Here is a 13,781-nt window from a genome sequence, read left to right as displayed (position 1 = left end):
TGAATGTAATAAAATGTTTTATGAAACAATCATACTTCCCATAAAATAAATCTGGAAGTAAGTACCGTTATTTAAAAAAAAGGCATTCTAAACACTTAAAAACATACCCAAAACACATGTAACAGTATGTTTATTAAACTGAACTAGTATGTCAGATTCAAAAAAGGTTGAATTCCTGGGAGTCTTTGTTGCACAATACCAGGTCTTTCCATGGAAGGGTATTTACATGAAGAGCTGTTTCCTAGTGAACAACCAAGTGACTTAAGAACAGGCTCTGAAAATTTCTCCCAACCTCTTTATCATACTGATCAGTAGCCAAACATTTCAAGCCAGACCCTCTTGAAAGCTGCACAACTTGCCATTTGAAGAGGAATGCCAGAAAGCTGAAGCCAAGTTTCCCACCTCAACTGGTATATATCTCATCATGTATTTGAACTCCCTATCCATTTGGTTTTGTGTCCTTGATAAGGTACAGGATCTGATTTGACCCGACTATCAAGTATGTCACTGAAAGGATGCTAGTGGTTGAATGCACATTCAGTTCAAAACTGAGGTTACAGTGTTTCCCATTCTTTTTGACCCATACAATTTATACCACCCTTTTACCTAACAAGCAAACACTCAGCAGTGGCACCGAAACTCTGCTCTACATTAAGAAGCTATACTGAACTACAAAAATACTGAAATGCTGAAATATGATGAGTCAGGAGATCTCCCAACAATTTTTCATTTCAGAGTAGGAAATCATCATTCATTAAAATCAGAACTTCAGAAAGAATGAGGAGTCCTGTCCTATAAATCCAGGTGACACTTAACCAAAATGAAACAGTTCAAACAGAAGAGACTGAAAAAATCATCCCAGCAGCCCAGTGACAAGACAATGTCTCTAGCCTACAAATACTGAAGACCTAGGTACTTGTTCCAAACAAGTCTCCTGCTACACTAGAATTGTACTTTAACCCCTGGGCCATTCTTAAGAGAAGGGGAATTTCTCTAAATATTTTTCATCATCTCCTCAAACCCATTTACTAGTTTCCCGGACCCAGTAAAGAGCAAACAAAGGTATTTCCCCACTCCAGAGGTTCAAAGGCAAAAATCACAGCATCACTCCATCAATACCACATCTACCAGTGGGTGCTCAGGATAAAGTAGCAACTTGCTTGGCTCCCAGTGCTCTCCACTCTAGGGACTGCACCCAGGGGCTTTAATACCCTCCCTATTCAGCCACAGCATCACTGCTGCGGACCTACAGTCTATGTTCTGATGGCTGGCATCCTAGAGGAGCATCACTCTGATTTAGCATAAACTTAAGATGTCAAAAATTCCTGCATTTACTACATATATCTCACTAGTAGGGCTGAGCCCAATTCAGAATATCTGGATTCAGCTACACTACCAGTAAAATGGTCCTCTCTGGTATGCAGGAAGGATGGAGGCTATGGAAAGAAATCTTCTGACTGAGAAAATTCTCTTCCTACAGTAGTGCTTGCCAAGATAAACATCAGCATCTTGCTCTTCCTCAAGCTACTGAAGGAATCTTGCCAAATGTACTGATAAAGAGCAGTGGAATAGTCAAATACGATCTACTCAAATTCTACATTTGTGTGAACTTCCTGCAGAACCAAAAAATACAGAAGGTTAACTTTCACTTTTTACCTACTAGTTAGTATCGTCCAAGTCATTCTTGCCAGGTGCTCTAATCATTACAAGTCATTTATGCTGGCTTCTATTTCATCTCAGAACAGTATGCCAAGAGACAGTGCCAGTTAATTTGCTTCTGCAGTTGCCCAAATGTGGACTGCTAGAAGATATGGTATGCAAATGCTAACAGCAAAGTATGTAATGGAGTAGTATACCTTGCCTCAATCACAGTGGTTTCTCTAAACAGTAAGAGCAGAGGGACAAAAGTGAATGTCAGGAGAAGCTCAAATTTACACTTTAGATGTTAAGAAATAAAATTACCACAAGGAATTAAACTTCTACCAGCAAACCTGTACAGTGTAATTGTTATAGTAAATTCTCGTAATCTTGGAATAAATATCAGGTTCAAACAAAGTCCTAGAGCTATTCACATTTCAGGCTTCTTTCTATTAAGTTTTCCAACACTTAAGACACTGAAGAGCCAGTTTACCATTGCTAGATGCACAGGGCTGATTCTCAGCAAATGCAGGTTGGAGCAACTCCTTTTCAGTTCAAGGAGCTATATGGACTTGAACCAGCTTCTTGCTAGTTCTACAGGACAAAACAGCAGAACAACCCCCCCACACACACACACCCAGCCCTGGCTGCAGACATAGAGGAGGAGCCTCTGGATAGTGGCATTTTGAGTACAGTTGGCAGAGCTGGGCTGGCCAAACACACAGGAAAGCATCATGCTCATGATGATGAGTTGGCAAGTTTATGGTGAGCTTGAGGAAGAACTTTACCAGAGCTCTGAGAGAGCTCCCTGAAAAATAAAGTGCCTTTGATAAAAACTGATAAAACCAGATACTCAACTGGAGGCCCTAATGCAGCCAGCCCCAGGTGAATAATGTATGTTCAAAGTGTATGTAAACATACTCTATGATTCACTGAGTTTATGCATATGCTTGAAGGTAAGTATTTGATCTAAAGGTGTCAGAGCAGCCTGAACGTTCCAAAACTGAACACTAAAATTAAATGCAGCCTTTAATTTTCTAAGACCAAGTCACCCCATAGAGGTCCTTTAAAGAAGATGCAAGTTTTCCTTGAACAATATTCTATATTATTTTATATATATATACACACACACAAAATGCATGTACATAAACTCTTCAAAATGCTTACAAGTTCCTCTATTAAAATGACCCGAAGTATGCCCATGACAAACAGATACAGGCCCAGCAGTATTCCCATGTTAACAGCACCCATAGGGAGTCACAGACTACACTGGAAACAATACCCCTGACATTTTGGTAGTCCCAGGTTCATAACAAATGCTAGATGCCTTTTCCTCCCCCACCTTCCTACTCCTAAGAAAAATGGTGATTTTCTATGTTAACAAAAGCTATTCCTGGAAACAACAACAGCAGCATATAAACAAATTAATTACTTATTGTTCAGACAGCCCTTCAACCTAATTACTATTACACATTGAAATAAGTGCCTTTTACAGTATTTACTGGACTTTGAACTGCACTTTTTTAAAGCAAAAAGGAAACATCTTATTCTTTTCAGCTGAAACCCATGCTACCCAGCCACATCAAAATTAATTGTAAGAGTACAGTCACTCAATGCAGACTGTGTAGTGCCAAAGATACGCAAAGGCACCTCAACCAGTCTCCTCCCACACCCACCCCAACAGTCAGGAGACAATACCAGAAAACTCTCAGGTCAGCAGCACATGAAGTGTTGTCTGATACGCATGAACTGAGGCCCTTGTTTAGCCAGGCATGAGGGGCTTTCAAAAAGGAAAAAATAAATTACACGTTTCTTAACTTCGCAAAGGCAATCCTGATACAGAAAGCTGTTTGACTAGCCATGAGACTGAACGTATGGGCAGCAAATGGAGTAATTTTATCAATGGAATAAAAAGAAGGTATTCTGTTTATCTGCTGAGGAACATTTTAAAGAGAATAATTTTGAAGACAGGTAAGATCAGTTACACTATACAGCACAGATACATAACTCTTGGGCATTTCTCAGCTCCTCTGTTTTTGCCCATTCACTGGAGGCAATCTTTGGCATGCCAGAATCCAGGAACTGATAAAATCTGTGGCACACTAGACAGACCTTTACTTTGCATCTGTCCGGAATTTCTGCAAAGCAATATTTAGCATAGCTTTCTAGTATGAAATAACATACCATTTCCTCCACAGAATCTATTGTTCAAAAGCATCAAATTAAGCTCTCATTTGCAGTTACCAGCAAGGCCCTAACTGTTGAAACTGTCAGCATGCTAAAGGATACCACTTCCACTTTTCTTGGGCAAAAATGGACAGCAGCACGTTTCAGGTAAGTGATGCACTGGGTTTGTGTGGCAAGGTTTTGGTAGCAGGGGGCTACAGGAGTGGCTTTTGTCAGAAGCTGCTAGAAGCTTCCCCTGTGTCCAACAGAACCAATGCCAGCTGGCTCCAAGACAGACCCACCTGCAATGGTGGTAGCATCTCCATGAGAACATATTTAAGAAGTGGAAAGAGCTACTGAGCAGCAGCAATTGCAGCTGGAGAAAGCAGCAAGAATACGTGAGAGCAAGAGTTCTGCAGACTTCAAGATCAGTGCAGGAGGGGAGAAAGTTCTCCAGGCACCAGAGCCGAGATTCCCCTGCAGCCCCTGGGGAAGACTGGTGAGGCAGGCTGTGCCCATGCAGCCCATGGAGGTTAATGGGAGAGCAGATATCCACCTGCAGCCCATGGAGCACCCCATGCCAGAGCAGGTGGGTGCCCAATGCAGACTGTGATCCTATAAGAACCCTGCACTGAAGTAGGCTCTTGGGAGGACCTGTGGACCCATGCTGAGAGAAGCCCACGCCAGGACAGGTTTGCTGGCAGGACTTGTGACCCCATGAAGCAACCTGCCCTGAAGGACTGCACCCATGGAAGGGACCCACCTCCCGTGGCATGAACCCTATGCTGGAGCAGGAGAAGAGCATGAGGTGTCCTCCCCTTAAAGAAGCAGATAACATACAATGAAATGACAGTAACACTCATTCCCCATCCTCATGTGCTGCCTGGCAGGAAGGAGATGGAGAATTCAGGACTAAAGTTAAGCCCCTGAAGAAGGGAGGAGTGAGGGATGGTGTTTTAAGATTTAGGGTTTATTTCTCAATATCATGCTCTGATTTGATTGGTCTGCTTTGCCCGTGATGGTAATTGCTGGGTGATCTCCCTGACCCACAAGCCTTTTGCTGTTTTTCCTCTCCACTTGTCCAGTTAAGGAGAGGGAATGATGAAGCAGCTTCGGTGGGCACCTGGCATCCAGTCTGGGTCAACTCACCAGAAGTACACAGAAAAGCATGTTTTGTATAGAACTTCAAAGTTGTCCTAACTGCTCTTTTGACCGCTGTTAATTAGCGACATTACAGTAGCATTTACAAGCTCCTATATATTGCATGCAGGCACTATCAAATAAACAGTGGCAGTTAACAGTTACCACACTAAGCAAGACGAATGCTCAGGATCTCAGTTTGCTCTAACCACCCTGTAAGCAGTAAAAACTGGCAGACAGTAAACTGGGCTGGCCAGGAATTTTCCAATCAAACCGGGGTTTTGATGGGGCGGGTGGAGTTACTTCATCATAACTGGAACATTTCTCAAACATCTGCTGAACGAGGCTTCTCCAAAAAAACTAATCAAATTCCCTATGAGCCAGTTATCCTTCTCCGGATCCCACAGCAAAACTTGGGATAAATGAAGTTCAACTTATCAAAGCAGGAAGTTGCTGTGGCTTGTGCACTCAAGTCAGAAGCAGAAGAGCTGACCAGTCATTGTCAAGTAAGGCTTTACATCAGTTATGCCTTTCCTTCACTCTTCAAGAGCCATTCAAAGTAAAGGCAAAGGTAATTATTCCTGAACAGCTAGTCTTTTAAGTGCCTGACTATATTATCATGAAGCCACTCACTAAGTTACCTTCATTCACATAGAGCATTAGTCGCTGGCAGTCACTCACTCATTTCTTACTGTAGGCAGAACCACATAGTCAGAACCTCCACAGATTCACATTTAGCCACACAGCAAAACACACAGGGCTGGCTCTGCACGCAGCAGATGTGAGCTGCAACCAGATTCTGTGGTTAACACAGCTGTATCACTGGCATCCACAGAACCAAGGATTTTGGCTGGAGAGAGTTAGCTTTATAACTGCTCAATATTTGGACTCTCCTCTCTAACAGTGGGTGGGGAGGTGAGAAGAAAGAAGAAAAAAAGACGCATGTATGAGAAGCAATTTGCACAGGACTGCGAGAAGCAATTCACACAGGATGAGACTCAGCCCCACTGCCTGTCTTCCTTAAACTATGCAAGTTCCCAATAATATCGATAGAGGTAGAGCTGTTCCAAGAGTTGAACTTTATCCATCATTATTTTTTCCAGGGGTTCTGCTCATGAACTGAGACCAGACGGGCTAGCCACCTTGCTCACAACCACAGCACAGCGAGCAGGGAATGCTCTGGCTCTTAAACTGCCTGAACCGTGCATTTGGAGGAAAAATACAGGAACTCTTTCACCACTTTATCCCCACATACACCCTGCTTTTGGACAGGGCACAAATTACTGCCCTGGTCCTCCATTCTCGCAGAACACACACTCCATCCTACCACCCTCAGAGAAGGTGCTTGTTCCTCTGCTGCTGAGGATAAAGATATGCACAGGTCTTCCAACCTACTCTAAGTATCTGCTCCATAGAGAAGACAAAACACACACAAGCTACAACTGCCAAAGAAAAACTGTTTGCTCTGATTATGAGCCCTTATAGTATGAACTATTTCAGAACATAATGGAGAGGAGCAATTCTGTTCTGCCTTCCCTGTAGGATGCTTTTTTATCATTCACTCTTCCTCAACACACCAGTATTATTTAATATATTCATAAGATTTAGATGAGGGAATTGAGGTACTATCAGCAAGTTTGCTGATGACACTAAGCTGGGAGGGGTGGCCGACACGCCGGAAGGCTGTGCTGCCATCCAGAGGACCTGGACAGGCTGGAACCAAAACAAACAACCCACCAAAACATCATTCAAGGAAACCTTCATTCAAGTCAGTGCTTCAGTACTGACAAGCCATGAGAAATCACATACCACCTTTTATGAAGACATTGAAATTTCAGTTTCATCATGTGACCAACCAAATCCCACATCATATCTCTCCCAGAATTGAACAGCATTAACTGACAAATCCAGTAACAGATTTGAAGATGGCCACTTCGAAGTCTTACTTTCAGACTGGTCACACCACTATACATTTATCAAAGCCTTTGTAATGCTTTCACCATGAGGAACAAATGCTTTAACCATCTTAACATTAACAGAAGTGGAATAAAAAGGGGACAGCAGTAACAACAGAGCAGTCCAAGCTGCTAAAAATAAAGAAACTCAAGAGCCTCCTTTAACCTCGATGACGTCAGAAAATGGTGTGAAAGCTCAACCTTCAGTTTCACACTTTGATATTGATCAAAGCGATCACTGAAATCTAATCTGAATTATTTCTTGAGTTCTCTGTGTCACACAGCTGCCAGTTTTTCTTCACTGACAGCAGCATACATGATCAAAAGTAAAGGCATAAGATCCAGATTTATATGAACAAGATGCATTTATAGTTAATTACAGAACTACCCACTTCTGAGATAACTTGCTCAGTGTGAACATTGGACCTTTCTTCAGAATTGATTTTGCAGGACAGCAGGACAGTCAGCTTGGACATACAGACCCTATTCAGAAAAGCACTTAAGTGCTACTGAATTCCATGACATTCCATTAAATTTAAACAGATTTTTTTGAGACATTTTTCAGAGAAAAATGAGATTCAGCTCATACTTTTTGAACTGTTTCAGAAGTATCCATGATACTAATGAAAATGTCACATATGCACATACTAGAAAATGTTTTTAATCAAGAAAATAGTTTTTATGAACTTACAATGGGATTTTGTTCTTCTAATAATTCTTCGTTTAGTACTACATTAAAAATTAAGTAAGCATACTGAGTCTGGCTTGGATGAAGTTAACTTTCTCCACAGTAGCCCATGTGGTGCTGTGCTACAACAGCACTGATAACACAGCAGTGTTGTAGCTATTGCTGAGCTATACTCACACTGTCAAGGCCACCTCTGCTTCCCACTACTCCCCACAGCCAGTAGGCTGAGGGTGGGCAAGAGGCTGGCAGGGGATACAGCTGAGACAGCTGGCCCAGACTGGCCAAAGGGACATTCCATACCAGGCATCCTCAGAAATAGCATATGAAGTGGGGTATAGGAAGGAAAAGATAGGGTTTTGCTTCCAAAGCGGTTGTTTAAAGACTGTCTGGGTATTGGTCTGCCTATAAGAGATAGTATTTGATCTTTGCTCCACTTGTGTGTGTTGTCCTTTCATGTCCCCCACATTCGCTTTTTCTTCACTTATTTAACTGGGGTTTTTTTTTGTTGTTGTTGTTTGTTTGTTTTTGTGGGTTTTTTTCCACTCAAAATTCAAGTCTTTTCTTGATTTTTGTTCTTCCCGTTTTCACCCTTTGCCCCACTGTGGAGAACTGGTGAGGAGAGTGAGCAAGGAGCTATGTGGATGCCTAGCTGCTGGCCAGGGTGAACCCATTACATATAGAAAATCCACTCCAGATTGGTGTATGGCACTGTTCTCAGATTCTAATGTAGAACTTGCCCCAGTATTCACTGTCTAAAATATTCTATTAATTCTGTAGGTCTGTGTGTGGCACTTCACATCCAAGTATCTGAACTGAGGGTAATCTTTAGCACAACTCTACAGTCTGGGGAAGCATTTATTATTAACATCACTTTACTGATGGGTAGAAAGGTCAAGACAGTCTATGGAAAAAGATTTTCAGAGTTGATTCTTCATTTCCAGGAAGAACATTCATATGCACCAGCCACCTTTTAACAGCAATTTGATGGTTTCTCTGAACTGGAAAACAAGAAGGCTTCATTGACCTCCCTACTACTGCCCCTGCAAGTACATGACCTGGTTCACAAACGTGGATCTTCACTAACAAGCCAGCAACAATTTCCTTATTTTCAGAGCCACAAGACACTATTCTGATGTAGAAGACCAAGAACAGCTGAAAAACTATCCTCTTTTCACTGCAATCATTGAACGCCAGCACTGGTCTTCTGAGAAATCCCTGTGCTGTGTAACACTGCTGACAAGGGTGGAGATGCTTCCAAGGTATCTTGCTCTCTAGGCAGGCCATCTGTTTCTGAGAACTCAAGGTCTGGTCAGGAACTGACCCGATGATTCACTTAGCTGTAGTAAATAAAGCTCATAGCCAGACAAGTAATATTTCATCACGCACTTGGCCACACTTGGGATCAGCAGATGTGCAAGAACTGCTTTGGGCATCCGTATCTTCTTTTATTCTTTCCTTTGAGGAAGTCACACACTGTTTCAGTAGAAAACACTACCAAGTTCGCACACTGAACTATTAACCAACAGACTGATTCTAGACAGCCACTCCCTGCCCTGCAAGCCTCCCATTACCAAAAGCTTTGGAATTTTGCCATGTAGCAACTCTGTTAAAAAAAATAAAATTCAAGCAGAAAGGAAATCCTTAAGAAACAGTGCAAGTGCCCTCCACCAAAGAAACAGTGTGCATGCAGTGAATAATGTGCAAACGAGTCCTCCTCCTGCCTATTATAAAGTCTGAGTATTTTATGAACCTCAGTACATAACCTATTTATCATCTTGACACCCATGCTCAAGTGCAGGAGTACTGTTATCTCATTTTACAGATTTAAAAATGAGGCACTAAGCAATTCACTGAAGATTTCTCAGGAAACTGTTCATAGGGAACACAATCCAGATGTCCTAAGCTGCAAGTAAACTGGAGAACCTTGAAGACATTTGGAAAAAATGGTCATTCCCACTAGAATTACACAGAATGATGAGGTCATGAGCCCACTTGTTAGATTCGGGTTCGAAACAGACTTATGCTTTTGTAATATGCTGGACAGAGAGAAAATGCCTACTTTCGGACACAACCGCAAAAGGAATACTTGGTATGCTTAAAGAAGTATTTTCTTCAGAACAAAGGAGTTGGTTCAGTCCATCTCTGAACTAAGGCAATTGCAGAGACCACATTTCTCAGTTCTGCAGTCTGTAGGTTTATCCAATTTATTTTTTGGTATTACTGCGAAACTGCCCTTTGCTACCTGAACATCACCTTGGACTAAGTGAGAGATGATTTCAGAATACCAGTTCAGCAGGACTTTCAGCTGTAAAACATGATCTTTACAGCACTTCACACAACTAAAAAAGGATGAACAGAAGCAGTAGGACAATATACTATGAGCTGGTCAACTTAGTGACACAGAGAAAGAAGATAAAGGAAAGAAATTTATCTGCAGTGATGAAAGATAAAAGACTGCAAGCAAAACGGGAACCAAAGCAGCTTCTAAGATGTTCAGATAGACTCCACTGCCCTGTTGAAAGGAGCCCCAAAATTCCCGGCTTCTTGTTCCCAAACTGACAGACCTATAAATAAAATACTTTCTTGTTTGTTATCCATCACGCAGATGCACAATGTGAAAGCAGATATGTGCTTACCCACTAAGCTACACAATAAGGAATTCCAAAAGCACCATTTTACTAGTTGTTGCATTTTTCCGTCCATTCTGTCTGGCCCCCACACCCACAATCACTGTGGAATGTGGTGGTATGAGTGCAAGTGTGACTTACAAGTTTCTGAACTTACCCAGTCACATGTCAGTCACAATGATTAGCAAAGAGATATAAAAGCTATCTTACCACTATGAATGACTTCAGTTTCTGCTCTTATTCTATCTTCTCCAATAGACTCTATCTCCTGCAAAAACAGATGGAAGTTAAAAAGAAAGTAATTAGTTAATTTACTCTTGATTTACTTTACTGCTCTCTCCTTACAGATGTTAGCGCAAAAAAACATCCCTCATCACCTTACTGCTCTGGTCAACATGTGGGGGTGCTGATAGATGCCCTTACAAGTTCTTACAGGGCTTATCTTCACTGCCATGCAAGCATAGGCAATTAACTAAGCCTTGCTGTTAGCCCATTCCTGACCACATACAATTCTCCCAGGTAAAACAAACCCACTTTTAAAACTAACACTTTAAACTCAAACCAGTCAGCACATGAGGATACGCAGAAAGATAAACCTAAGCAGTGTGAACCTCTCTACCCATTAATGCAAGAGGGCCATACCTGGAAGTTACAGAAACTCACCAGTTACTAAACAAATCCCTCTGAGCAACACCAGTGCAGTTTCAGTGAGGTCGTCTCCAATAAAGCAACACTATTATCTCAAGAATACTAACTCAGCTGAAATAAAGGGAAGTGCCAAGAGTGACACCAGCACTTTGGCCACAGAACATCTTTGCCAATTCACATACAAATTTCAGAGGATTTCTCCCCCAAATTAAAGACATACAACTACATGGACAGCGAGTGCCTGTTCATGGATATAACGGATGAATGGAAACTGATTTCCTGGTTTCATTAGCAGAAGGGGGTGGGGATGGTGGAGGGGCAGAGAGCAATAGGTTAAGTTTTGTACTCTCTTCTGCAGTTACAAGAAGGCAGCTGTGAACTGGTCTATGATTTAACTATGCATGCCAGACAGGAATTATTCCTTTCCAGTTGCTACTTGAGGCATCCTGACTGCTGAAATCTGCCTGTACTGGATTGTCTTTGCAAACTTATTTTTCCTTCTGAATTACAAAATACTCTGTAACAGACTAGAAGAGTGTGACTGCTGTCCTATTTAATTCATTTTATCCTTATTGAAACTACATACTTTGCCAAAGCAAAGCTTTGGAGTGCAAAAGTCCTGTCAGTCACAGGTTTCATTTTAAAGGAAGGTAGAAAGTTCTTAAGTGCTTCTGCATCTGAAAGAGCCAGATGTTCCCTGCAGCACCTCACCTACCAAAGGCTCCCACAACAAAGCCTCTCACAGCTTAGGTCCCAAAATCCATTGCAATCTAAACACACATTTCTGCATGGCTTGCTGAGTCACAGTTATGTTCAAAATCAAAGGAATGAATGGAGCAATTTGAAATGTGATGCTTCGATGAAGAAATACAAGAACTCGCACATGTCACAGTGTTAAAGAGCATTTACTGCAGTTGGAAGCAATCTACACAACAGGCACAGATCCATGAGATGAACAGAGGGGCTAGAAACCTGGTAAGGGAAGCATAGCCACTTCCTTGCCTTTGGTCAGAAGACCCTAAGCAAGAGCTCAGGAAGAGGCCTATGCTATAGCCCACCAGTGCTTTGTTCTCCAAGCAAGCAAGGGGAAGACTTAGCTATTTATACCCTTCAGAAGGGCACAAGGAAGAGCTGAGAATGAGAGAGATGTCATGCATTCCTTTTGTCCAGTGAGCACCTGAATTAAGACAGAGAAACAGCAACATTGCTAATAGTTACAGCATTTCTTATATTAACATATGGCCATCTAACCCCTTCCAGTAACATCTGCAGTCTGCACACAGTATTTTTAGGATTTAAACAGAACAAGTCATACCATGCACATTTATCCCCCCCCCCCGTGAGTTAACAGTTCTTGTCCTTTGGAACTTCATGAAATATTGAAGACCAAAGTGATAGGTAATCTCAGAATCCCATTTCTTGATGTGGTCTCAGGTATGAAATACGGTCACTGGTATGAAATTATTCAAGTTAAAATTGTAATTCCTGTATAGGACAGCTATGTACCTTATGTAAAATTAAATACATATATGTTTTATTGGATGCTGTTAAGGTTTGTTCTTTCCAAACGATACCATATCTATGAAGTCTGACTAAGATGTAATACCCTGAAAAAAATTAAATGGATTCTTATGGGACACGTCTCAATAAGTTTGATTACCTTCCTACTCACCATTTTGTCCTTACGCAGTGTTCCACAGCATATCATCAAAGAAAACATTATGCAGGAAATAATGACTCAAGAGAGGAGAATGGAAATCAGGAGTAAAGGTACAACACTTAAAAGGAAACTTAGTTCACCTCATTATCAAATAAAATATTGTTGCTTAACATCTGCAAATGCTTAAGGTAATCTCCCATCATAATGAAAGATTAAATCTTAAGGTATTTTTTAGATTCAAACAACAATGACCCTGAAACAGGAAAGTATGCTTTGTACAGAGCCACTTTAAAAACAGTGGCCCATACCCCCTCTGTGGCAGAGCTATGGCCAGCAAAACCATACATGTGGAAATGACATGAAACACCCTCTCAGAACCTTCAGTGCATTGTCCCCCACTGCAGGGTACAAAAAGAAGCAGAGCTTCAGGTACCATGTCACCAGATGCGATACCTGAAGCAGAGCTCAGTGACAAACAACTGCACCAAAACTAACATAAGCCAAAAAAAGCAGCAGGAATTAGTGCTCCAGCCCTGAAGAACATATAAATATAGCAAACACTTAAATCCCTTCCCATCTTGAACTCTTGACCTTTTTTAACAGTTCCCTAATCCTAGTATTAATGTGATATGACACAAAAAAGGACCAGAACCAGATACTAATATTAAACCTAGATCACAGCAGCTATTCATAAAGATGCAGGTCTTGAAGAATCTAAAGAGTGGAATCAAAGCATAGTATGAGGTATGTAACACTCTGACCAGCAGTCCTCATCCTGTGTGAATACTCTTCCAAAGAGCAAAACAAGTTCTTTGACCACTTCTCTTCTTATGCTTAACCCTGACCCCCAACCTTAACCTAACGTTTCACAATACACCTGTCACACAGAAGAGCTCAAAACACTAAACATGCCACTCTGCTAATTCCACTGTAGACCTATAAACCTTCTAGATCCTAACAGTAAACATAACCTTCAATCCCTCCATTCCTCAGTACATATCCTAAACAGAGTCCAAAATACAGTGTTAAGTATAGCCCAGTGCCAAAGATTAGCACTGTAGTTAACTGAAAGTTATTTGAAAACTTCTGAATCAGATCCTACCTTTGTGGGAGCCAGCAGTAAATTACAGTCCTCCAGTCCCAAATCAAAATCTCAACTTAAAACATAGCTATCATCCACCACAACACCAAATTTAAGCAGGAGCCTTAAGATCCTAACTGCAGCAGCCTGCATACAAGCACAGTGATACTGCAGGGCT

General features: G+C 41.5%; 1 protein-coding gene across 2 annotated transcripts in view; it reads right to left on the bottom strand.

The window, feature by feature from the left end:
* The window catches only part of SPATS2L (spermatogenesis associated serine rich 2 like), an 86,273-nt gene that overhangs the window by 56,070 nt on the left and 16,422 nt on the right, over nucleotides 1–13,781 (bottom strand). Inside the window, exon 1 of one of the 2 annotated variants that reach the window (XM_061377566.1) lies at nucleotides 10,425–10,483. The exons of the other annotated variant lie outside the window; for it this stretch is intronic. The gene's annotated coding sequence lies outside the window, so the exon portion shown is untranslated. Of the gene's footprint in view, nucleotides 1–10,424; nucleotides 10,484–13,781 lie in introns of those variants that run through there. 2 annotated transcript variants of the gene reach the window in all.

The sequence above is a fragment of the Neopsephotus bourkii genome, unplaced genomic scaffold (genome assembly GCF_033783945.1).
Source record: "Neopsephotus bourkii isolate Nb327-2 ecotype Australia unplaced genomic scaffold, CSIRO-AGI_Nbou_v1 NB_196, whole genome shotgun sequence".
In the NCBI taxonomy this organism is placed as follows: Eukaryota; Metazoa; Chordata; class Aves; order Psittaciformes; family Psittacidae; genus Neopsephotus; species Neopsephotus bourkii.
The sequence above is the reverse complement of the archived record's forward strand: the minus strand, read 5'-3'. Positions and strand labels throughout refer to the sequence as shown.